Below are 25,940 nucleotides of genomic sequence, written 5' to 3' on the forward strand. Positions count from 1 at the left end.
CCCAGAGAGTGCACTGGCACCAGTGGGGATGCACTGCAGTGAGTCCAGTGAGTGCACTGGCACCACTGGGGAAGCAGTGCAGTGAGTCCAGAGAGTGCAGAGGCACCACTGGTGATGCAGTTTAGTGAGTCCAGAGAGTGCACTGGCACCACTGGGGATGCAGTGCAGTGAGTCCAGTGAGTGTACTGGCACCACTGGGGATGCACTGCAGTGAGTCCAGAGAGTGCACTGGCACCACTGAGAATGCACTTCAGTGAGACCAGAGAGTGCACTGGCACCACTGGGGATGCACTTCAGTGAGTCCAGAGAGTGCACTGGCACCACTGGGGATGCACTGCAGTGAGTCCAGAGAGTGCACTGGCACCACTGGGGATGCAGTGCTGTGACTCCAGAGAGTGCACTGGCACCACTGGGGATGCAGTGCAGTGAGTCCAGAGAGTGCACTGGCACCACTGGGGATGCACAGCAGGGAGTCCAGAGAGTGCTTTGGCACCAGTGGGGATGCACTGCAGTTACTCCAGAGAGTGCACTGGCACCACTGGGGATGCAGTGCAGTGAGTCCAGAGAGTGCACTGGCACCACTGGGGATGCACTTCAGTGAGTCCAGAGAGTGCACTGTCACCACTGGGGATGCACTGCAGTGAGTCCAGAGAGTGCACTGTCACCACTGGGGATGCAGTGCAGTGAGTCCAGAGAGTGCACTGGTACCACTGGGGATGCACTGCAGTGAATCCAATGAGTGCACTGGCACCACTGGGGATACAGTGCAGTGAGTCCAGAGAGTGCACTGGCACCACTGGGGATGCATTGCAGTGAGTCCAGAGAGTGCACTGGCACCACTGGGGATGCATTGCAGTGAGTCCAGAGAGTGCACTGGCACCACTGGGGATGCATTGCAGTGAGTCCAGAGAGTGCACTGGCACCACTGGGGATGCACTTCAGTGAGTCCAGTGAGTGCACTGGCACCACTGGGGATGTAGTGCAGTGACTCGAGAGAGTGCACTTGCACCACTGGTGATGCAGTGCAGTGAGTCCAGAGAGTGCACTGGCACCACTGGGGATACAGTGCAGTGAATCCAGTGAGTGCACTGGCACCACTGGGGATGCAGTGCAGTGAGTCCAGAGAGTGCACTGGCACCACTGTTGATGCATTGCAGTGAGTCCAGAGAGTGCACTGGCACCACAGGGGATGCAGTGCAGTGAGTCCAGAGAGTGCACTGGCACCACTGGGGATGCACTGCAGTGAGTCCAGAGAGTGCACTGGCACCACTGTGGATGCAGTGCAGTGTGTCCAGAGACTTCACTGGCACGACTGGGAATGCAGAGAAGTGAGTGCAGAGAGTGCACTGGCACCACTGGGGATGCAGTGCAGTGAGGCCAGAGAGTGCACTGGCACCACTGGGGATGCAGTGCAGTGAATCCAGAGAGTGCACTGGCACCACCTGTGATGCAGTGCAGTGAGTCCAGAGAGTGCACTGGCACCAATGGGGCTGCAGTGCAGTGAGTCCAAAGAGTGCACTGGCACCACTGGGAATGCACTGCAGTGAGTCCAGAGAGTGCACTGGCACCACTGGTGATGCAGTACAGTGAGTCCAGAGAGTGCACTGGCACCACTGGGGATGCACTGCAGTGAGTCCAGAGAGTGCACTGGCACCACTGGGGATGCACTTCAGTGAGTCCAGAGATTGCACTGGCACCACTGGGGATGCAGTGCATTGAGTCCAGAGAGTGCACTGGCACAACTGGGGATGCACTTCAGTGAGTCCAGAGAATGCACTGACACCACTGGGGATGCAGTGCAGTGAGTCCAGAGAGTGCACTGGCACCACTGGGGATGCACTGCAGTGAGTCCAGAGAGTACACTGGCACCACTGGGGATGCAGTGCAGTGAGTCCAGAGAGTGCACTGGCACCACTGGGGATGCACTGCAGTGAGTCCAGAGATTGCACTGGCTCCACTGGGGATGTGTCCAGTGAGTCCAGTGAGTGCACTGGCACCACTGGGGATGCAGTGCAGTGAGTCCAGAGAGTGCACTGGCACCACTGGGGATGCACTTCAGTGAGTCCATAGATTGCACTGGCACCAGTGGGGATGCAGTGCAGTGAGTCCAGAGAGTGCACTGGCACCACTGGGGATGCAGTGCAGTCAGTCCAGCTTACACCTCCCCTCCAGTTCAGCTTACACCTGAAAGATATCTACTAGACCGGATCGTCTTGAAGCCCCCCCTCTAGCTCAACCTCACAAATAGTACACCAAAACTAAAGAATTTACTAAACTAATTAAACTAAAGCATTTTACAGTCTTAGTATAGGCGATAGATAGGGAAAACCTAAACACCACATTCTTCGACCCCGCTGGAGGAGGAGACCCAATCCTGTACCAACACCTATTCTGATTCTTCGGACACCCAGAAGTCTATATTCTGATCCTACCGGGGTTCGGAATCATCTCACACGTAGTCACGTACTACTCAGGCAAAAAGGAGCCCTTCGGCTACATGGGAATAGTCTGAGCCATACTATCCATCGGCTTCCTAGGATTCATCGTCTGAGCTCACCACATGTTTACAGTAGGAATAGACGTTGATACCCGAGCCTACTTTACATCAGCCACTATAATCATTGCCATCCCTACCGGAATCAAAGTATTTAGCTGACTAGCCACCCTGCACGGAGGAACAATCAAATGAGACCCCCCCAATACTATGAGCTCTAGGATTTATCTTCCTATTTACCATCGGAGGATTAACAGGAATCGTTCTTGCAAACTCTTCCCTAGACATCGCCCTGCACGACACGTACTACGTAGTTGCCCACTTCCACTACGTCCTATCCATAGGCGCCGTCTTTGCCATTCTAGCAGGATTTACTCACTGATTCCCACTACTCACTGGGTTTACCCTACACCAAACATGAGCAAAAGCCCACTTCGGGGTAATATTTACAGGAGTAAACCTAACGTTCTTCCCCCAGCACTTCCTAGGCCTAGCAGGAATACCCCGACGATACTCGGACTATCCCGACGCCTACACACTATGAAACACCATTTCCTCCTAGTCCTAGGACTTAGAGAAACTCCAGTACTAAAAATAGTAAACACAAGCAATAATTTCATATACTTCACTCTCACTCACCACTCAACTATCAGCTAACCACACCCCCGTCCACATAGCTTAACACAAAGCATGGCACTGAAGTTGCCAAGATGGCATAAAACATGCCTGTGGACAAAAGACTTAGTCCTAACCTTACGGTTGGTTTTTGCTAAATATATACATGCAAGTATCCGCGCCCCAGTGTAAACGCCCTCGACCACCTACCCCCATACAGGCCTTGAGGAGCGGGTATCAGGCACACCCAAGTAGTAGCCCAAGACGCCTCGCTAAGCCACGCCCCCACGGGTATTCAGCAGTAATTAACATTAAGCAATGAGTGCAAACTTGACTTAGTTATAGCAACAGCCTAACTTCAAGGGTTGGTAAATCTTGTGCCAGCCACCGCGGTCATACAAGAAACCCAAATCAATCGTCCTATTGACACGGCGTAAAGAGTGGTAAAATGCCTATCCTAGCTAACTAAGATCAAAATGCAACTGAGCTGTCATAAGCCCAAGATGCACCTAAACACACCATTAAGATGATCTTAGGAACTAACGACTGATTTAAACCCACGAAAGCCAGGGCCCAAACTGGGATTAGATACCCCACTATGCCTGGCCCTAAATCTTGATACTTACTTTACCGAAGTATCCGCCAGAGAACTACGAGCACAAACGCTTAAAACTCTAAGGACTTGGCGGTGCCCCAAACCCACCTAGAGGAGCCTGTTCTACAATCGATAATCCCCGATTAACCCAACCACCCCTTGCCAACACAGCCTACATACCGCCGTCGCCAGCCCACCTCGAATGAGAGCACAACAGTGGACACAATAGCACCCCGCTAATAAGACAGGTCAAGGTATAGCCTATGGAGTGGAAGAAATGGGCTACATTCCCTATTCATAGGGCACACGGAAAGAAGCGTGAAACCACTTCTGGAAGGCGGATTTAGCAGTAAAGTGGGACAATAGAGCCTACTTTAAGCCGGCCCTGGGGCACGTACATACCGCCCGTCACCCTCCTCAAAAGCCACATCCCACATAACTAATACCATAAATACGCTGAAGATGAGGTAAGTCGTAACAAGGTAAGTGTACCGGAAGGTGTACTTAGAATATCAAGACGTAGCTATAACACCAAAGCACTCAGCTTACACCTGAAAGATATCTACTAGACCGGATCGTCTTGAAGCCCCCCCTCTAGCTCAACCACACAAATAGTACACCAAAACTAAAGAATTTACTAAACTAATTAAACTAAAGCATTTTACAGTCTTAGTATAGGCGATAGAAAAGACACTTAGACGCGATAGAGACCCCAGTACCGTAAGGGAAAGATGAAATAGCAGTGAAACAATCAAAGCGACAGACAGCAAAGATCAACCCTTGTACCTTTTGCATCATGGTTTAGCGAGAACAACCAAGCAAAGTGAACTAAAGTTTGCCCCCCCGAAACCCAAGCGAGCTTCTTTCAAGCAGTTAAAGAGAGCGAACCCGTCTCTGTTGCAAAAGAGTGGGATGACTTGTCAGTAGAGGTGAAAAGCCAACCGAGCTGGGTGATAGCTGGTTACCTGTGAAACGAATCTAAGTTCCCCCTTAATCCTCCCTACCGGACATCCTGAACCCTAATGAGATGATTAAGAGCTATTTAATGGAGGGACAGCTCCATTAAAAAAGGACACAACCTCGACTAGCGGATAATTCTTACTACTGATCCTACCGTGGGCCCTAAAGCAGCCATCAAAAAAGAGTGCGTCAAAGCTCCACCACCTAAAAATACCAAAATAAGATGATTCCCTTATCACAAACAGGTCAACCTATGAATATAGGAGAATTAATGCTAAAATAAGTAACTCAGGGCCACACCCCTCTAACGGCGCAAGCTTACATAGAAACATTATTAACAGACCTAGACAGATACAAAAACCCCTACAAGACCACGTATTAACTAACCCTGTTAACCCGACTCAGGAGCGCCTATAAGAGCGATTAAAATCTGTGAAAGGAACTCGGCAAATTAATAAGGCCCGACTGTTTACCAAAAACATAGCCTTCAGCAAATTAAACAAGTATTGAAGGTGATGCCTGCCCGGTGACTTAGGTTTAACGGCCGCGGTATCCTAACCGTGCAAAGGTAGCGCAATCAATTGTCCCATAAATCGAGACTTGTATGAATGGCTAAACGAGGTCTTAACTGTCTCTCACAGATAATCAGTGAAATTGATCTCCCCGTGCAAAAGCGGGGATGTGAACATAAGACGAGAAGACCCTGTGGAACTTAAAAATCAACGACCACCGCGAATCCTCAATCAACCCCACTGGGGCCACTACCATCGCAGAGCCTGGTCGATATTTTTCGGTTGGGGCGACCTTGGAGGAGAACAAATCCTCCAAAAACAAGACCATACCTCTTTACCTAGAGCTACCCCTCAAAGTGCTAACAGTGACCAGACCCAATATAATTGATTAATGGACCAAGCTACCCCAGGGATAACAGCGCAATCCCCCTCAAGAGCCCATATCGACAGGGGGGTTTACGACCTCGATGTTGGATCAGGACATCCTAATGGTGCAGCCGCTATTAAGGGTTCGTTTGTTCAACGATTAACAGTCCTACGTGATCTGAGTTCAGACCGGAGCAATCCAGGTCGGTTTCTATCTATGACACACTCTCCCCAGTACGAAAGGACCGGGAAAGTGGGGCCAATACCACAAGCACGCCCCCCCCCTCTAAGCAGTGAAACCAACTAAACCGTGAAGAGGGCCTTCCCCCACCACTTTCAATCCTAGAAAAGGACCAGCTAGAGTGGCAGAGCCCGGCAAGTGCAGAAGGCTTAAGCCCTTTCCCCAGAGGTTCAAATCCTCTCCCTAGCTTCACCCATGATTCAAATAACAACACTAAGCTGCCTCGTTATATCCCTCCTATACATCATCCCAATCCTGATTGCCGTAGCCTTCCTAACCCTAGTAGAACGGAAAATCCTAAGCTACATACAATCCCGCAAAGGCCCTAACGTTGTCGGGCCTTTTGGCCTACTTCAACCATTTGCGGACGGACTGAAACTATTTACCAAAGAGCCCATCCGACCCTCTACCTCTTCCCCACTTCTATTCATTCTGATACCAATACTAGCCCTTGTCCTAGCCCTCACCACTTGAGCACCACTACCACTCCCATTTCCCCTAGCAGATCTAAACCTCGGAGTTCTCTTCCTAATAGCCATGTCAAGCCTAGCCGTCTACTCAGTCCTATGATCAGGCTGAGCCTCGAACTCAAAATACGCACTAATCGGAGCCCTACGGGCAGTAGCACAGACCATTTCATACGAAGTGACACTGGCCATAATCCTGCTATCAATAATCATACTAAGCGGAAGCTACACACTCAGCTCCTTTGCCGTCGCACAGGAGCCTCTATACTTCATTTTCTCCTCATGACCCCTAGCAATAATATGATACGTATCCACCCTAGCAGAGACAAACCGAGCTCCTTTTGACCTCACAGAGGGTGAATCTGAGCTAGTCTCAGGGTTTAACGTTGAATATGCCGCAGGACCCTTCGCCTTATTCTTCCTAGCTGAATATGCGAACATTATGCTAATAAATACACTTACAGCCATCATATTCCTAAACCCAAGCGCCCTAGGGCCACCCACAGAACTATTCCCCGTCATCCTAGCCACAAAAGTCCTCCTACTATCTTCTGGTTTCTTATGGGTCCGAGCTTCATACCCACGATTCCGATATGACCAACTAATGCACCTACTATGAAAAAACTTCCTACCCCTCACACTAGCTCTGTGCCTCTGACACATCAGCATACCTATCTGCTATGCAGGCCTACCTCCTTACATAAGGAAATGTGCCTGAACTACAAAGGGTCACTATGATAAAGTGAACATAGAGGTATAACAGCCCTCTCATTTCCTGTTGACCTTAGAAAAGTAGGAATTGAACCCACACAAGAGAAATCAAAATTCTCCATACTTCCCTTATATTCTTTTCTAGTAGAGTCAGCTAATCAAGCTATCGGGCCCATACCCCGAAAATGATGGTTTAACCCCCTCCTCTACTAATGAACCCTTACGCGACCCCAATCATAACCTTCAGCCTCATCTTGGGCACCACAATCACAATTTCCAGCAATCACTGAGTTCTGGCCTGGACAGGACTGGAGATCAACGCACTAGCCATCATTCCCCTAATTGCCAAATCCCACCACCCACGAGCAGTAGAAGCCGCAACGAAATACTTCCTAACCCAAGCAGCTGCTTCCGCCCTGGTCCTATTCTCTAGCATAACCAATGCCTGAGTCACCGGCCAATGAGACATCACACAAATAAACCACCCAACCTCCTGTCTACTACTGACAGCAGCAATCGCTATTAAACTGGGCCTAGTGCCATTTCACTTCTGATTCCCAGAAGTACTACAAGGATCGCCACTAATAACAGCCCTGCTACTCTCGACCCTCATAAAATTCCCCCCACTAACCCTGCTCCTACTAACATCCAAATCCCTCGACCCAGCTCTACTCACCGCCATGGCCCTAGCCTCAACAGCACTAGGAGGCTGAATAGGACTGAACCAAACACAAACACGCAAAATCCTAGCCTTCTCGTCCATCTCCCACTTAGGCTGAATCGCCATCATCCTAGTTTACAGCCCCAAATTGGCCTTACTTACCTTCTACCTATACACAATCATAACATCAGCCGTATTCCTAGCCCTTAACAAAATCAAAGCCCTTAACCTATCCATGATCACAACCTCATGAACAAAAACCCCAGTGCTAAACGCCACCCTAATACTAGTACTTTTATCCCTAGCAGGCCTCCCCCCATTAACAGGCTTTATACCAAAGTGACTTATCATCCAAGAACTAACTAAACAGGAAATAACACCAGCAGCCATGGCAATTGCCATGCTATCACTGCTCAGCCTCTTCTTCTACCTACGCCTCGCATACCACTCAACAATTACCCTTCCCCCCAACTCCTCTAACCACATAAAACAATGATACACTAGCAAAGCCCCAAGCACACCTACTGCGGTCCTTGCCTCACTATCAATCCTCTTACTTCCCCTGTCCCCAATAATACATGCCATTGTCTAGAAACTTAGGATAACACCCCAAACCGAAGGCCTTCAAAGCCTTAAATAAGAGTTAAACCCTCTTAGTTTCTGCACATTAAGACTTACAGAATATTAACCTGTATCTTCTGAATGCAAGTCAGACGCTTTAATTAAGCTAAAGCCTCCCTAGACAGATGGGCTTCGATCCCACAAAACTCTAGTTAACAGCTAAATGCCTAAACCAATTGGCTTCTGCCTACAAAGACCCTGACGCACCCTAGTGCGCATCGATGAGCTTGCAACTCAACATGAATTTCACTACAGAGCCGATAAGAAGAGGAATTAAACCTCTGTAAAAAGGACTACAGCCTAACGCTTCAACACTCAGCCATCTTACCCGTCACCTTCATCAACCGATGACTATTTTCCACTAACCATAAGGATATTGGCACCCTGTACCTCATCTTCGGGGCATGAGCAGGAATAGTCGGCACCGCACTCAGCCTATTAATCCGCGCAGAACTAGGACAACCAGGAACTCTCCTAGGCGACGACCAAATTTACAATGTAATCGTTACCGCTCACGCCTTTGTAATAAGCTTCTTTATAGTCATACCCATCATGATCGGAGGATTCGGCAACTGATTAGTCCCCCTCATAATCGGTGCCCCCGACATAGCATTCCCGCGAATAAACAACATAAGCTTTTGACTCCTCCCCCCATCATTCCTCCTCCTACTAGCCTCATCCACTGTAGAAGCTGGCGCCGGCACAGGCTGAACTGTCTACCCTCCCCTAGCAGGTGACCTTGCCCACGCCGGAGCTTCAGTAGACCTGGCTATCTTCTCACTCCACTTAGCCGGTATCTCCTCCATCCTTGGGGCCATCAACTTTATCACCACAGCCATCAACATAAAACCCCCCGCACTCTCACAATACCAAACCCCACTATTTGTCTGATCCGTACTAATTACCGCCATCCTACTCCTTCTATCACTCCCCGTACTCGCCGCCGGTATTACAATATTACTAACTGATCGAAACCTAAACACCACATTCTTCGACCCCGCTGGAGGAGGAGACCCAATCCTGTACCAACATCTATTCTGATTCTTCGGACACCCAGAAGTCTATATTCTGATCCTACCGGGGTTCGGAATCATCTCACACGTAGTCACGTACTACTCAGGCAAAAAGGAGCCCTTCGGCTACATGGGAATAGTCTGAGCCATACTATCCATCGGCTTCCTAGGATTCATCGTCTGAGCTCACCACATGTTTACAGTAGGAATAGACGTTGATACCCGAGCCTACTTTACATCAGCCACTATAATCATTGCCATCCCTACCGGAATCAAAGTATTTAGCTGACTAGCCACCCTGCACGGAGGAACAATCAAATGAGACCCCCCCCAATACTATGAGCTCTAGGATTTATCTTCCTATTTACCATCGGAGGATTAACAGGAATCGTTCTTGCAAACTCTTCCCTAGACATCGCCCTGCACGACACGTACTACGTAGTTGCCCACTTCCACTACGTCCTATCCATAGGCGCCGTCTTTGCCATTCTAGCAGGATTTACTCACTGATTCCCACTACTCACTGGGTTTACCCTACACCAAACATGAGCAAAAGCCCACTTCGGGGTAATATTTACAGGAGTAAACCTAACGTTCTTCCCCCAGCACTTCCTAGGCCTAGCAGGAATACCCCGACGATACTCGGACTATCCCGACGCCTACACACTATGAAACACCATTTCCTCCTAGTCCTAGGACTTAGAGAAACTCCAGTACTAAAAATAGTAAACACAAGCAATAATTTCATATACTTCACTCTCACTCACCACTCAACTATCAGCTAACCACACCCCCGTCCACATAGCTTAACACAAAGCATGGCACTGAAGTTGCCAAGATGGCATAAAACATGCCTGCGGACAAAAGACTTAGTCCTAACCTTACGGTTGGTTTTTGCTAAATATATACATGCAAGTATCCGCGCCCCAGTGTAAACGCCCTCGACCACCTACCCCCATACAGGCCTTGAGGAGCGGGTATCAGGCACACCCAAGTAGTAGCCCAAGACGCCTCGCTAAGCCACGCCCCCACGGGTATTCAGCAGTAATTAACATTAAGCAATGAGTGCAAACTTGACTTAGTTATAGCAACAGCCTAACTTCAAGGGTTGGTAAATCTTGTGCCAGCCACCGCGGTCATACAAGAAACCCAAATCAACCGTCCTGTTGACACGGCGTAAAGAGTGGTAAAATGCCTATCCTAGCTAACTAAGATCAAAATGCAACTGAGCTGTCATAAGCCCAAGATGCACCTAAACACACCATTAAGATGATCTTAGGAACTAACGACTGATTTAAACCCACGAAAGCCAGGGCCCAAACTGGGATTAGATACCCCACTATGCCTGGCCCTAAATCTTGATACTTACTTTACCGAAGTATCCACCAGAGAACTACGAGCACAAACGCTTAAAACTCTAAGGACTTGGCGGTGCCCCAAACCCACCTAGAGGAGCCTGTTCTACAATCGATAATCCCCGATTAACCCAACCACCCCTTGCCAACACAGCCTACATACCGCCGTCGCCAGCCCACCTCGAATGAGAGCACAACAGTGGACACAATAGCACCCCGCTAATAAGACAGGTCAAGGTATAGCCTATGGAGTGGAAGAAATGGGCTACATTCCCTATTCATAGGGCACACGGAAAGAAGCGTGAAACCACTTCTGGAAGGCGGATTTAGCAGTAAAGTGGGACAATAGAGCCTACTTTAAGCCGGCCCTGGGGCACGTACATGGTTAAACATGACTGTTAGTAGTGTGGCGAGCCATAGTGGGAAGGCTAGGGCTATGTTCATAGATAGTTGGGTGGTTGGGGTGAATGTATATGGAAGGAGGCCTAGAAGGTTGATTGTAAGAAGTATGATTATTAGGGATGTAAATATTATGGCTCATTTGTGGCCATTTTTGTTGAGTGGGACTATTAGTTGTTTTGTGATTAGGTGAAGGAGTCATGTTTGGATAGTAGAAAGGCGGTTGTTGATTCATCGGTTGTTTGGGGACGGGAATAGTAGGGCTGGGAAGAGTAGGGATAGTAGGATTAAGGGGATGCCGAATAGATTGGGGCTGGAAAATTGGTCAAAGAAGCTTAGGTTCATGGTCAGGATCATGGTGTGGGTTTGGTAGTGAGGGAGGTCTTATTTGATGGGGGGTTGGTTGTGGTGAAGGCTAGTAGTTTTGGTTGGATGAGGAGTGCTAGGGTTAATCAGGTTATAATTATGATTGAAAATCATGGTGCGGGGTTAAGCTGTGGCATATCATTAAGGAGGGGGAAGTCCCTCTTTGGCTAGCTTAAAAGGCTAGTGCTGTTGCATAGCTTCTTAATGATTAGGATGATGATAGAAGGGACGATCAGGCCTCGAAATGTGGGAGTGGGGTTGATTCTACTACAATGGGTATGTAGCTGTGATTAGCCCCGCAAATTTCTGAGCATTGTCCGTAAAAAATCCCAGGCCGGGTGGTAATGAATGAAGTTTGGTTTAGTCGGCCTGGGATTGCGTCTGTTTTAACTCCGAGCGTTGGGACTGCTCAGGAGTGGAGTACGTCTCCTGCAGTAATGATCACGCGGATGGGGGATTCTATTGGGATAACTACGCGGTGGTCAACTTCTAGCAGTCGGAAGTGGCCGTTGGGTAAGTCTGGGGTGGGCACTATGTAGGAGTCGAATGATAGGTCTTTGAAGTCTGTGTATTCGTAGCTTCAGTATCATTGGTGGCCGATGGCTTTTAGGGTGAGGTCTGGTTCATCGATTTTGTCCATTATGTAGAGGATTTGTAGGGATGGGAGGGCGAGGAGTACCAGGACGATAGCAGGTAGGATTGTCCAGATCAGCTCTACTTCTTGGGCGTCTACAGCATTGGACGAGAGTTTTTCTGTTAGTATGTGGGCTAAAAGGTAGAGAACTAGGCTGCAGATAGCTAGGGCAACGATTAGGGCGTGGTCGTGGAATTCAACGAGTTCTTCTATGATGGGTGATGAGGCGTCTTGGAATCCTAGTTGGGAGTGGTTGGCCACATGAGATGTACAGGATTTTTACCTGTGATTTAGTCTTGACAAGGCTATGTAATTGGTTTACTAACGTCTCATAAGAAAGAAGCATGAGCGGTTAACCTCCTGGGAGACCCAGAAAACTTCACCCCAGCAAACCCACTAGTAACCCCACCACACATCAAGCCAGAATGATACTTCCTATTCGCCTACGCCATCCTACGTTCAATCCCAAATAAACTAGGAGGCGTATTAGCACTGGCCGCCTCCGTACTGATCCTATTCCTAATCCCATTCCTGCACAAATCAAAACAACGAGCAATAACATTCCGACCACTCTCCCAGCTCCTATTCTGAGTACTAGTCGCCGACCTCCTCGTCCTAACATGAGTAGGAAGCCAACCCGTCGAACACCCATTCATCATCATCGGCCAACTCGCTTCAATCGCCTACTTCACTATCCCCCTATTTCTCCTCCCCGCCACAAGCGCCCTAGAAAACAAAATACTCAACTGCTAAATACTCTAATAGTTTATAAAAACATTGGTCTTGTAAACCAAAGATTGAAGACTTACCACTTCTTAGAGTACCCCAAACTCAGAAAAAAAGGACTCAAACCTTTATCTCCAGCTCCCAAAGCTGGCATTTTCAATAAACTATTCTCTGACCCTAACCCCTAAACCGCCCGAATAGCACCCCGCGACAACCCCCGCACAAGCTCCAATACAACAAACAAAGTCAACAACAGCCCCCAACCCGCCACTAAAAACATCCCTGCCCCATGTGAATAAAACATGGAAACTCCACTAAAATCCGACCGAACAACAAACACCCCAACATTATTCACAGTAGAAACCCCGAACTTCCAAGCCCCCATAAACCCCCCAAACACCAACCCCCCAAAAACAATTGCCACAAACGCTACTGCACATCCAATCACCCGTCAATCCCCCCAAGCCCCAGGGAAAGGCTCCGCTGCTAAAGCTACTGAATAAACAAACACCACCAGCATACCCCCCAAATACACCATAAACAGCACTAAAGCCACGAACGAAACCCCAAGGCCCAGCAACCACCCGCACCCCGCCACAGACGCTAACACCAAACCAACAACCCCATAATACGGCGAAGGATTCGACGCCACACCCAAAACACCCACCGCAAAGCAAATCCCTAAAAAAAACATAAAATAAGTCATTATTCCTGCCCGGACACTACCCGAGGCCTGCGGCTCGAAAAGCCGCCATTGTTCTCAACTACAGGAACTAACCGCAAGCCCCCAATAATTCTACCCCATCTATGCCATTATGCTTAACTCCCCCCCCCCCTCCCCCCCCGAGGCGGGGGTATTTGGTTATGCATATTCGTGCATAAATTTATATACCCCATATACATACATACTATAGTACCAGTAATATACATTATATACGGACTATCTTATAAGCAGGTGCTAAACCCATACATGTACACGGCCATTAAACCCTTAAACACACTCCTACCAAACCACCCGGCATGAATGTTCTAGGACCATACCCCACAACACCCAATACAACTCCACTCAAGCGCATAACAAGACCCCATTTTAATGAATGCTCACAGGACATGCTCCAACAACAACTCTCCACCACATATCTCATGCAGTTCGTATCAGACGGATTTATTAATCGTACTCCTCACGTGAAATCAGCAACCTGTTGCACATAATGTCCGGTATGACTAGCTTCAGGCCCATACGTTCCCCCTAAACCCCTCGCCCTCCTCACATTTTTGCGCCTCTGGTTCCTCGGTCAGGGCCATCCATTGGGTTCACTCACCCCTCCTTGCCCTTCAAAGTGGCATCTGTGAGTACTTTCACCTTCTCAATGCGTAATCGCGGCATGTTCCAGCTTTTTGGCGCCTCTGGTTCCTCTTATTTTTTCCGGGGTTACCTCACAGGTGGCTATTCCCAGTGATCTCGGGGGTCCCACAATCTAAGCCTGCACACATGCCTCACGGCCTATCCTATATTTCAAGGGTCCCTCGATGAGACGGTTGGCGTATATGGGGAATCATCCTGACACTGATGCACTTTGACCACATTCAGTTAATGTTACCTCCACCCTCCGGGTTAAATGGGGCTATTGGATGAATGCTCGTTGGACATAGCACAAAACAACAAATCATTAAGCGCAACCCCTGCGCTTCACAAACTAAACCAGTAAACTTTCGCTAACCACCATGTAGCATAAACCTTCATCGCCCAATCCCAGCAAACTACCTCTAAAACTCCATTAATCATCCCTTCCATGACATCATCGGAACGATGTATATATACACACAAACACATACAAAATAACTTAAACTTATTAGAGAAACTCCAGTACTAAAAATAGTAAACACAAGCAATAATTTCATATACTTCACTCTCACTCACCACTCAACTATCAGCTAACCACACCCCCGTCCACATAGCTTAACACAAAGCATGGCACTGAAGTTGCCAAGATGGCATAAAACATGCCTGCGGACAAAAGACTTAGTCCTAACCTTACGGTTGGTTTTTGCTAAATATATACATGCAAGTATCCGCGCCCCAGTGTAAACGCCCTCGACCACCTACCCCCATACAGGCCTTGAGGAGCGGGTATCAGGCACACCCAAGTAGTAGCCCAAGACGCCTCGCTAAGCCACGCCCCCACGGGTATTCAGCAGTAATTAACATTAAGCAATGAGTGCAAACTTGACTTAGTTATAGCAACAGCCTAACTTCAAGGGTTGGTAAATCTTGTGCCAGCCACCGCGGTCATACAAGAAACCCAAATCAACCGTCCTATTGACACGGCGTAAAGAGTGGTAAAATGCCTATCCTAGCTAACTAAGATCAAAATGCAACTGAGCTGTCATAAGCCCAAGATGCACCTAAACACACCATTAAGATGATCTTAGGAACTAACGACTGATTTAAACCCACGAAAGCCAGGGCCCAAACTGGGATTAGATACCCCACTATGCCTGGCCCTAAATCTTGATACTTACTTTACCGAAGTATCCGCCAGAGAACTACGAGCACAAACGCTTAAAACTCTAAGGACTTGGCGGTGCCCCAAACCCACCTAGAGGAGCCTGTTCTACAATCGATAATCCCCGATTAACCCAACCACCCCTTGCCAACACAGCCTACATACCGCCGTCGCCAGCCCACCTCGAATGAGAGCACAACAGTGGACACAATAGCACCCCGCTAATAAGACAGGTCAAGGTATAGCCTATGGAGTGGAAGAAATGGGCTACATTCCCTATTCATAGGGCACACGGAAAGAAGCGTGAAACCACTTCTGGAAGGCGGATTTAGCAGTAAAGTGGGACAATAGAGCCTACTTTAAGCCGGCCCTGGGGCACGTACATACCGCCCGTCACCCTCCTCAAAAGCCACATCCCACATAACTAATACCATAAATACGCTGAAGATGAGGTAAGTCGTAACAAGGTAAGTGTACCGGAAGGTGTACTTAGAATATCAAGACGTAGCTATAACACCAAAGCACTCAGCTTACACCTGAAAGATATCTACTAGACCGGATCGTCTTGAAGCCCCCCCTCTAGCTCAACCACACAAATAGTACACCAAAACTAAAGAATTTACTAAACTAATTAAACTAAAGCATTTTACAGTCTTAGTATAGGCGATAGAAAAGACACTTAGACGCGATAGAGACCCCAGTACCGTAAGGGAAAGATGAAATAGCAGTGAAACAATCAAAGCGACAGACAGCAAAGATCAACCCTTGTACCTTTTGCATCATGGTTTAGCGAGAACAACCAAGCAAAGTGAACTAAAGTTTGCCCCCCCGAAACCCAAGCGAGCTACTTTCAAGCAGTTAAAGAGAGCGAACCCGTCTCTGTTGCAAAAGAGTGGGATGACTTGTCAGTAGAGGTGAAAAGCCAACCGAGCTGGGTGATAGCTGGTTACCTGTGAAACGAATCTAAGTTCCCCCTTAATCCTCCCTACCGGACATCCTGAACCCTAATGAGATGATTAAGAGCTATTTAATGGAGGGACAGCTCCATTAAAAAAGGACACAACCTCGACTAGCGGATAATTCTTACTACTGATCCTACCGTGGGCCCTAAAGCAGCCATCAAAAAAGAGTGCGTCAAAGCTCCACCACCTAAAAATACCAAAATAAGATGATTCCCTTATCACAAACAGGTCAACCTATGAATATAGGAGAATTAATGCTAAAATAAGTAACTCAGGGCCACACCCCTCTAACGGCGCAAGCTTACATAGAAACATTATTAACAGACCTAGACAGATACAAAAACCCCTACAAGACCACGTATTAACTAACCCTGTTAACCCGACTCAGGAGCGCCTATAAGAGCGATTAAAATCTGTGAAAGGAACTCGGCAAATTAATAAGGCCCGACTGTTTACCAAAAACATAGCCTTCAGCAAATTAAACAAGTATTGAAGGTGATGCCTGCCCGGTGACTTAGGTTTAACGGCCGCGGTATCCTAACCGTGCAAAGGTAGCGCAATCAATTGTCCCATAAATCGAGACTTGTATGAATGGCTAAACGAGGTCTTAACTGTCTCTCACAGATAATCAGTGAAATTGATCTCCCCGTGCAAAAGCGGGGATGTGAACATAAGACGAGAAGACCCTGTGGAACTTAAAAATCAACGACCACCGCGAATCCTCAATCAACCCCACTGGGGCCACTACCATCGCAGAGCCTGGTCGATATTTTTCGGTTGGGGCGACCTTGGAGGAGAACAAATCCTCCAAAAACAAGACCATACCTCTTTACCTAGAGCTACCCCTCAAAGTGCTAACAGTGACCAGACCCAATATAATTGATTAATGGACCAAGCTACCCCAGGGATAACAGCGCAATCCCCCTCAAGAGCCCATATCGACAGGGGGGTTTACGACCTCGATGTTGGATCAGGACATCCTAATGGTGCAGCCGCTATTAAGGGTTCGTTTGTTCAACGATTAACAGTCCTACGTGATCTGAGTTCAGACCGGAGCAATCCAGGTCGGTTTCTATCTATGACACACTCTCCCCAGTACGAAAGGACCGGGAAAGTGGGGCCAATACCACAAGCACGCCCCCCCCCTCTAAGCAGTGAAACCAACTAAACCGTGAAGAGGGCCTTCCCCCACCACTTTCAATCCTAGAAAAGGACCAGCTAGAGTGGCAGAGCCCGGCAAGTGCAGAAGGCTTAAGCCCTTTCCCCAGAGGTTCAAATCCTCTCCCTAGCTTCACCCATGATTCAAATAACAACACTAAGCTGCCTCGTTATATCCCTCCTATACATCATCCCAATCCTGATTGCCGTAGCCTTCCTAACCCTAGTAGAACGGAAAATCCTAAGCTACATACAATCCCGCAAAGGCCCTAACGTTGTCGGGCCTTTTGGCCTACTTCAACCATTTGCGGACGGACTGAAACTATTTACCAAAGAGCCCATCCGACCCTCTACCTCTTCCCCACTTCTATTCATTCTGATACCAATACTAGCCCTTGTCCTAGCCCTCACCACTTGAGCACCACTACCACTCCCATTTCCCCTAGCAGATCTAAACCTCGGAGTTCTCTTCCTAATAGCCATGTCAAGCCTAGCCGTCTACTCAGTCCTATGATCAGGCTGAGCCTCGAACTCAAAATACGCACTAATCGGAGCCCTACGGGCAGTAGCACAGACCATTTCATACGAAGTGACACTGGCCATAATCCTGCTATCAATAATCATACTAAGCGGAAGCTACACACTCAGCTCCTTTGCCGTCGCACAGGAGCCTCTATACTTCATTTTCTCCTCATGACCCCTAGCAATAATATGATACGTATCCACCCTAGCAGAGACAAACCGAGCTCCTTTTGACCTCACAGAGGGTGAATCTGAGCTAGTCTCAGGGTTTAACGTTGAATACGCCGCAGGACCCTTCGCCTTATTCTTCCTAGCTGAATATGCGAACATTATGCTAATAAATACACTTACAGCCATCATATTCCTAAACCCAAGCGCCCTAGGGCCACCCACAGAACTATTCCCCGTCATCCTAGCCACAAAAGTCCTCCTACTATCTTCTGGTTTCTTATGGGTCCGAGCTTCATACCCACGATTCCGATATGACCAACTAATGCACCTACTATGAAAAAACTTCCTACCCCTCACACTAGCTCTGTGCCTCTGACACATCAGCATACCTATCTGCTATGCAGGCCTACCTCCTTACATAAGGAAATGTGCCTGAACTACAAAGGGTCACTATGATAAAGTGAACATAGAGGTATAACAGCCCTCTCATTTCCTGTTGACCTTAGAAAAGTAGGAATTGAACCCACACAAGAGAAATCAAAATTCTCCATACTTCCCTTATATTATTTTCTAGTAGAGTCAGCTAATCAAGCTATCGGGCCCATACCCCGAAAATGATGGTTTAACCCCCTCCTCTACTAATGAACCCTTACGCGACCCCAATCATAACCTTCAGCCTCATCTTGGGCACCACAATCACAATTTCCAGCAATCACTGAGTTCTGGCCTGGACAGGACTGGAGATCAACGCACTAGCCATCATTCCCCTAATTGCCAAATCCCACCACCCACGAGCAGTAGAAGCCGCAACGAAATACTTCCTAACCCAAGCAGCTGCTTCCGCCCTGGTCCTATTCTCTAGCATAACCAATGCCTGAGTCACCGGCCAATGAGACATCACACAAATAAACCACCCAACCTCCTGTCTACTACTGACAGCAGCAATCGCTATTAAACTGGGCCTAGTGCCATTTCACTTCTGATTCCCAGAAGTACTACAAGGATCGCCACTAATAACAGCCCTGCTACTCTCGACCCTCATAAAATTCCCCCCACTAACCCTGCTCCTACTAACATCCAAATCCCTCGACCCAGCTCTACTCACCGCCATGGCCCTAGCCTCAACAGCACTAGGAGGCTGAATAGGACTGAACCAAACACAAACACGCAAAATCCTAGCCTTCTCGTCCATCTCCCACTTAGGCTGAATCGCCATCATCCTAGTTTACAGCCCCAAATTGGCCTTACTTACCTTCTACCTATACTAGGATGGCCTCTAGCAGGATTTACTCACTGATTCCCACTACTCACTGGGTTTACCCTACACCAAACATGAGCAAAAGCCCACTTCGGGGTAATATTTACAGGAGTAAACCTAACGTTCTTCCCCCAGCACTTCCTAGGCCTAGCAGGAATACCCCGACGATACTCGGACTATCCCGACGCCTACACACTATGAAACACCATTTCCTCCATCGGCTCCCTAATCTCAATAGTAGCCGTAATCATACTAATATTCATCATCTGAGAAGCCTTTCCGGCCAAACGAAAAGTCCTACAACCAGAACTAACTACCACAAACGTTGAATGAATCCACGGCTGCCCTCCCCCATACCATACTTTCGAGGAACCGGCCTTCGTCCAAGTACAAGAAAGGAAGGAATCGAACCCTCACATGCTGGTTTCAAGCCAACTGCATTAACCGCTCATGCTTCTTTCTTATGAGACGTTAGTAAACCAATTACATAGCCTTGTCAAGACTAAATCACAGGTAAAAATCCTGTACATCTCATGTGGCCAACCACTCCCAACTAGGATTCCAAGACGCCTCATCACCCATCATAGAAGAACTCGTTGAATTCCACGACCACGCCCTAATCGTTGCCCTAGCTATCTGCAGCCTAGTTCTCTACCTTTTAGCCCACATACTAACAGAAAAACTCTCGTCCAATGCTGTAGACGCCCAAGAAGTAGAGCTGATCTGGACAATCCTACCTGCTATCGTCCTGGTACTCCTCGCCCTCCCATCCCTACAAATCCTCTACATAATGGACAAAATCGATGAACCAGACCTCACCCTAAAAGCCATCGGCCACCAATGATACTGAAGCTACGAATACACAGACTTCAAAGACCTATCATTCGACTCCTACATAGTGCCCACCCCAGACTTACCCAACGGCCACTTCCGACTGCTAGAAGTTGACCACCGCGTAGTTATCCCAATAGAATCCCCCATCCGCGTGATCATTACTGCAGGAGACGTACTCCACTCCTGAGCAGTCCCAACGCTCGGAGTTAAAACAGACGCAATCCCAGGCCGACTAAACCAAACTTCATTCATTACCACCCGGCCTGGGATTTTTTACGGACAATGCTCAGAAATTTGCGGGGCTAATCACAGCTACATACCCATTGTAGTAGAATCAACCCCACTCCCACATTTCGAGGCCTGATCGTCCCTTCTATCATCATCCTAATCATTAAGAAGCTATGCAACAGCACTAGCCTTTTAAGCTAGCCAAAGAGGGACTTCCCCCTCCTTAATGATATGCCACAGCTTAACCCCGCACCATGATTTTCAATCAGAATTATAACCTGATTAACCCTAGCACTCCTCATCCAACCAAAACTACTAGCCTTCACCACAACCAACCCCCCATCAAATAAGACCTCCCTCACTACCAAACCCACACCATGATCCTGACCATGAACCTAAGCTTCTTTGACCAATTTTCCAGCCCCAATCTATTTGGCATCCCCTTAATCCTACTATCCCTACTCTTCCCAGCCCTACTATTCCCGTCCCCAAACAACCGATGAATCAACAACCGCCTTTCTACTATCCAAACATGACTCCTTCACCTAATCACAAAACAACTAATAGTCCCACTCAACAAAAATGGCCACAAATGAGCCATAATATTTACACCCCTAATAATCATACTTCTTACAATCAACCTTCTAGGCCTCCTTCCATATACATTCACCCCAACCACCCAACTATCTATGAACATAGCCCTAGCCTTCCCACTATGGCTCGCCACACTACTAACAGGCCTACGAAACCAACCATCAGCCTCTTTAGCCCACCTATTACCCGAAGGTACCCCTACACCCCTAATCCCCGCACTAATCCTGATCGAAACAACCAGCCTACTAATCCGCCCCCTAGCCCTCGGAGTCCGCCTTACAGCCAACCTTACAGCAGGACACTTACTCATCCAACTCATCTCTACAGCCTCCATTGCATTAATACCCACCCTTCCTGCAGTATCCATCCTAACAATAATCATCCTACTACTCCTAACCATCCTAGAAGTAGCAGTAGCCATAATCCAGGCCTACGTCTTCGTGCTCCTTCTAAGCCTATACTTACAAGAAAACATCTAATGGCACACCAAGCACACTCATACCACATAGTTGACCCAAGCCCTTGACCAATCTTCGGGGCAGCCGCCGCCCTACTCACAACCTCAGGATTAATCATGTGATTCCACTACAACTCATCCATACTACTAACCCTAGGCCTCATCTCAATACTCCTAGTAATACTCCAATGATGACGAGACATTGTACGAGAAAGCACCTTCCAAGGCCATCACACTCCCACAGTCCAAAAAGGCCTACGATACGGCATAATCCTTTTCATCACATCCGAAGCATTCTTCTTCTTAGGGTTCTTCTGAGCGTTCTTCCACTCGAGCCTGGCCCCAACCCCAGAACTAGGAGGCCAATGACCCCCAACAGGAATTAAACCACTCAACCCGATAGAAGTCCCCCTACTAAACACAGCCATCCTACTAGCCTCAGGCGTTACCGTAACGTGAGCCCATCACAGCATCACAGAAGGAAACCGAAAACACGCCATCCACGCCCTAACCCTAACGATCCTCCTGGGATTCTACTTCACAGCCCTACAAGCAATAGAATACCACGAAGCCCCATTCTCAATCGCCGATAGCGTCTACGGATCTACCTTCTTCATTGCCACTGGATTCCACGGACTCCACGTAATCATCGGATCCTCCTTCCTGACCGTCTGCCTCTTCCGACTGATCAAGTTCCACTTTACATCAGACCACCACTTCGGATTCGAGGCAGCAGCCTGATACTGACACTTCGTAGACGTCATCTGACTATTCCTCTACATAACCATCTACTGATGAGGATCTTGCTCTTCTAGTATATTAATTACAATTGACTTCCAATCTCTAGAATCTGGTATAAACCCAGAGGAGAGCAATGAACGCACTCATGTTCATATTCGCCCTATCATCAATCCTAAGCGCCGCCCTAACCGCATTAAACTTCTGACTCGCCCAAATAAACCCCGACTCAGAGAAACTCTCACCGTACGAATGTGGATTCGACCCACTTGGATCTGCTCGATTACCATTCTCAGTCCGATTCTTCCTCAGTAGCCATCCTGTTCGTCCTATTCGACCTAGAAATCGCCCTCCTACTCCCCCTGCCATGAGCCGTCCAACTCCAATCCCCCCTAATGACCCTCACCTGAACTGTAGTGATCCTCCTTCTCCTAACACTCGGACTGGCCTACGAGTGAATTCAAGGGGGCCTAGAATGAGCAGAATAACAGAAAGTTAGTCTAACCAAAAAGATAGCTGGTTTCGACCCAGCAGATTACAGCCAACCCTGTAACTTTTTTATGTCGCCCCTACATTTAAGCTTCTACTCAGCCTTCATTTTCAGCGGACTAGGACTAGCCTTCCACCGAACCCACCTAGTATCCGCCCTACTATGCCTTGAAAGCATAATATTATCGATATTCGTAGGCCTATCAATATGATCCATCGAAAACCAAGTCTCCTCATTCACCATGGTACCAATTCTCATGCTAAACTTCTCAGCGTGTGAGGCAGGCACAGGCCTGGCCATCCTAGTAGCCTCCACCCGCACACATGGCTCCGACCATCTACACAACCTAAACCTCCTGCAATGCTAAAAATCATCCTACCCACAATCGTACTTCTTCCAACAGCCCTGCTGTCTCCACCAAAATTTCTATGGACTAACACCACCTTATACAGCCTCCTAATCGCTGCCCTAAGCCTACAGTGATTAATCCCAACCTACTACCCCTACAAATTTTTATCCAACTGAACAGGAATTGACCAAATCTCATCCCCCCTCCTAGTACTATCCTGCTGACTACTCCCACTCATAATCATAGCAAGCCAAAACCACCTGCAACAAGAACCCCTACAACGCAAACGAATCTTTATCTCAACCTTAGTCGCAGTCCAGCCATTCATCCTACTAGCCTTTTCCACCACAGAACTAGCACTATTTTACATCTCATTTGAAGCAACCCTCATTCCCACCCTAATCTTAATCACCCGATGGGGGAACCAACCAGAACGCCTAAGCGCTGGCATCTACCTGCTATTCTACACGCCAGTAAGCTCTCTACCCCTGCTAATCACAATCATACACCTATACGTGAAAATTGGCACCCTGCACCTGCCAACCCTACAACTAACCCACCCAACCCTATCCACCTCATGGACAGGAATACTATCAGGTCTAGCACTGCTCATAGCATTCATAGTAAAAGCCCCACTATACGGCCTACACCTCTGACTGCCAAAAGCCCACGTAGAAGCACCCATCGCAGGCTCAATACTCCTCGCCGCCCTACTACTAAAGCTAGGAGGATACGGAATTATACGAGTCACTCTATTTATGGGCCCACTGTCCAACCTCCTGCACTACCCCTTCCTAACCCTGGCCCTATGAGGCGCCCTAATGACTAGCTCAATCTGCCTACGACAGACAGACCTAAAATCACTAATCGCTTATTCATCCGTTAGCCACATAGGCCTAGTTATCGCCGCAGGAATAATCCAAACCCACTGATCATTCTCAGGGGCAATGATCCTAATAATTTCCCATGGACTAACTTCCTCCATACTATTCTGCCTAGCCAACACAAACTATGAACGTACGCACAGCCGAATTCTACTACTCACACGAGGCCTACAACCTCTCCTACCACTCATAGCTACCTGATGATTGCTGGCCAATCTAACAAACATAGCCTTACCCCCAACAACAAACCTCATAGCAGAGCTAACCATTATAATCACCTTATTCAACTGATCTGCCTTCACGATCATCCTAACAGGAATCGCAACCCTACTAACCGCCTCCTACACCTTATTCATACTACTAATGACCCAACGAGGCTCAATCCCCTCCCACATCACATCTATGCAAAACTCAACCACGCGAGAACACCTGCTCATAACGCTCCACATTATCCCAATATTCCTCCTAATCCTCAAACCCGAACTGATCTCCGGAATCCCCTCATGCAAGTATAGTTTAAACCAAACATTAGACTGTGATTCTAAGAATAGAAGTTCAAACCTTCTTACCTGCCGAGGGGAGGGTTTAACCAACAAGAGCTGCTAACTCTTACATCTGAGCCTAAAACCTCAGCCCCCTTACTTTTAAAGGATAACAGCAATCCACTGGTCTTAGGAACCACCCATCTTGGTGCAAATCCAAGTAAAAGGAGTGAACCCCACACTACTAATCAACTCCCTCACACTACTCACGCTGACAATCCTCCTAACCCCAATCATCCTGCCATTTCTATTTAAAAACTTTAAAAACACCCCACAAGCCACCACCCGCGCTGTTAAAACCGCATTCCTAATTAGCCTAGCCCCTACAACCGCATTCATCTACTCGGGAGTAGAATCTGTCACCTGCCACTGGGAGTGAAAATTCATTATAAACTTTAAAATCCCCCTGAGCCTAAAAATAGACCAATACTCAATAACATTTCTTCCAATCGCCCTATTTGTAACATGATCAATCCTACAATTCGCCATATGATACATGGCCTCAGAGCCATACGTAACAAAATTTTTCACCTACCTACTGACATTCCTAGTCGCCATACTCCTCCTAACAACCGCAAACAACATATTCCTCCTATTCGTAGGCTGGGAAGGAGTACGAATCATGTCCTTCCTTCTCATCGGCTGATGACAAGGCCGAGCAGATGCCAACACCGCCGCCCTACAAGCCGTAATCTACAACCGAATCGGAGACGTCGGACTGACCCTGAGCATAGCATGACTAGCTTCAACATTCAACACCTGAGAGATCCAACAAGCCGTACACCCCCACCAAACCCCAATCCTCCCCCTCATAGGATTAATCCTCGCAGCCGCAGGAAAATCCGCCCAATTTGGACTCCACCCATGACTGCCCGCAGCAATAGAAGGCCCCACCCCAGTATCAGCCCTACTGCACTCCAGTACCATAGTAGTAGCCGGAATCTTCCTGCTCATCCGCATGCACCCCCTGCTAGCCACCAACCAGACAGCCCTAACTGCCTGCCTATGCCTAGGTGCTCTATCAACCCTATTCGCTGCCACATGCGCCCTAACCCAAAATGACATCAAAAAAATCATTGCTTTCTCAACATCCAGCCAACTAGGACTAATAATAGTCACTATCGGACTAAACCTCCCACAACTAGCCTTCCTACACATCTCAACCCATGCCTTCTTTAAAGCCATACTATTCCTATGCTCAGGGTCTATCATCCACAACCTAAACGGAGAACAAGATATCCGAAAGATAGGAGGCCTACAGAAAATACTCCCAGTCACTACTTCCTGCCTAACCATCGGAAACCTGGCGCTGATAGGAACCCCATTCCTAGCCGGATTCTACTCAAAAGACCTCATCATCGAAAGCTTAAACACATCATACCTAAATACTTGAGCCCTACTCCTAACCCTTATAGCCACAGCATTCACCGCAACCTACAGCATCCGCATAACCATCCTAGTCCAAGCTGGACAAACCCGAATCCCCCCAATAGTATCAATAAACGAAAAC

Source organism: Anser brachyrhynchus (genome assembly GCF_964034855.1).
Source record: "Anser brachyrhynchus genome assembly, chromosome: 9".
Lineage (NCBI taxonomy): Eukaryota > Metazoa > Chordata > Aves > Anseriformes > Anatidae > Anser > Anser brachyrhynchus.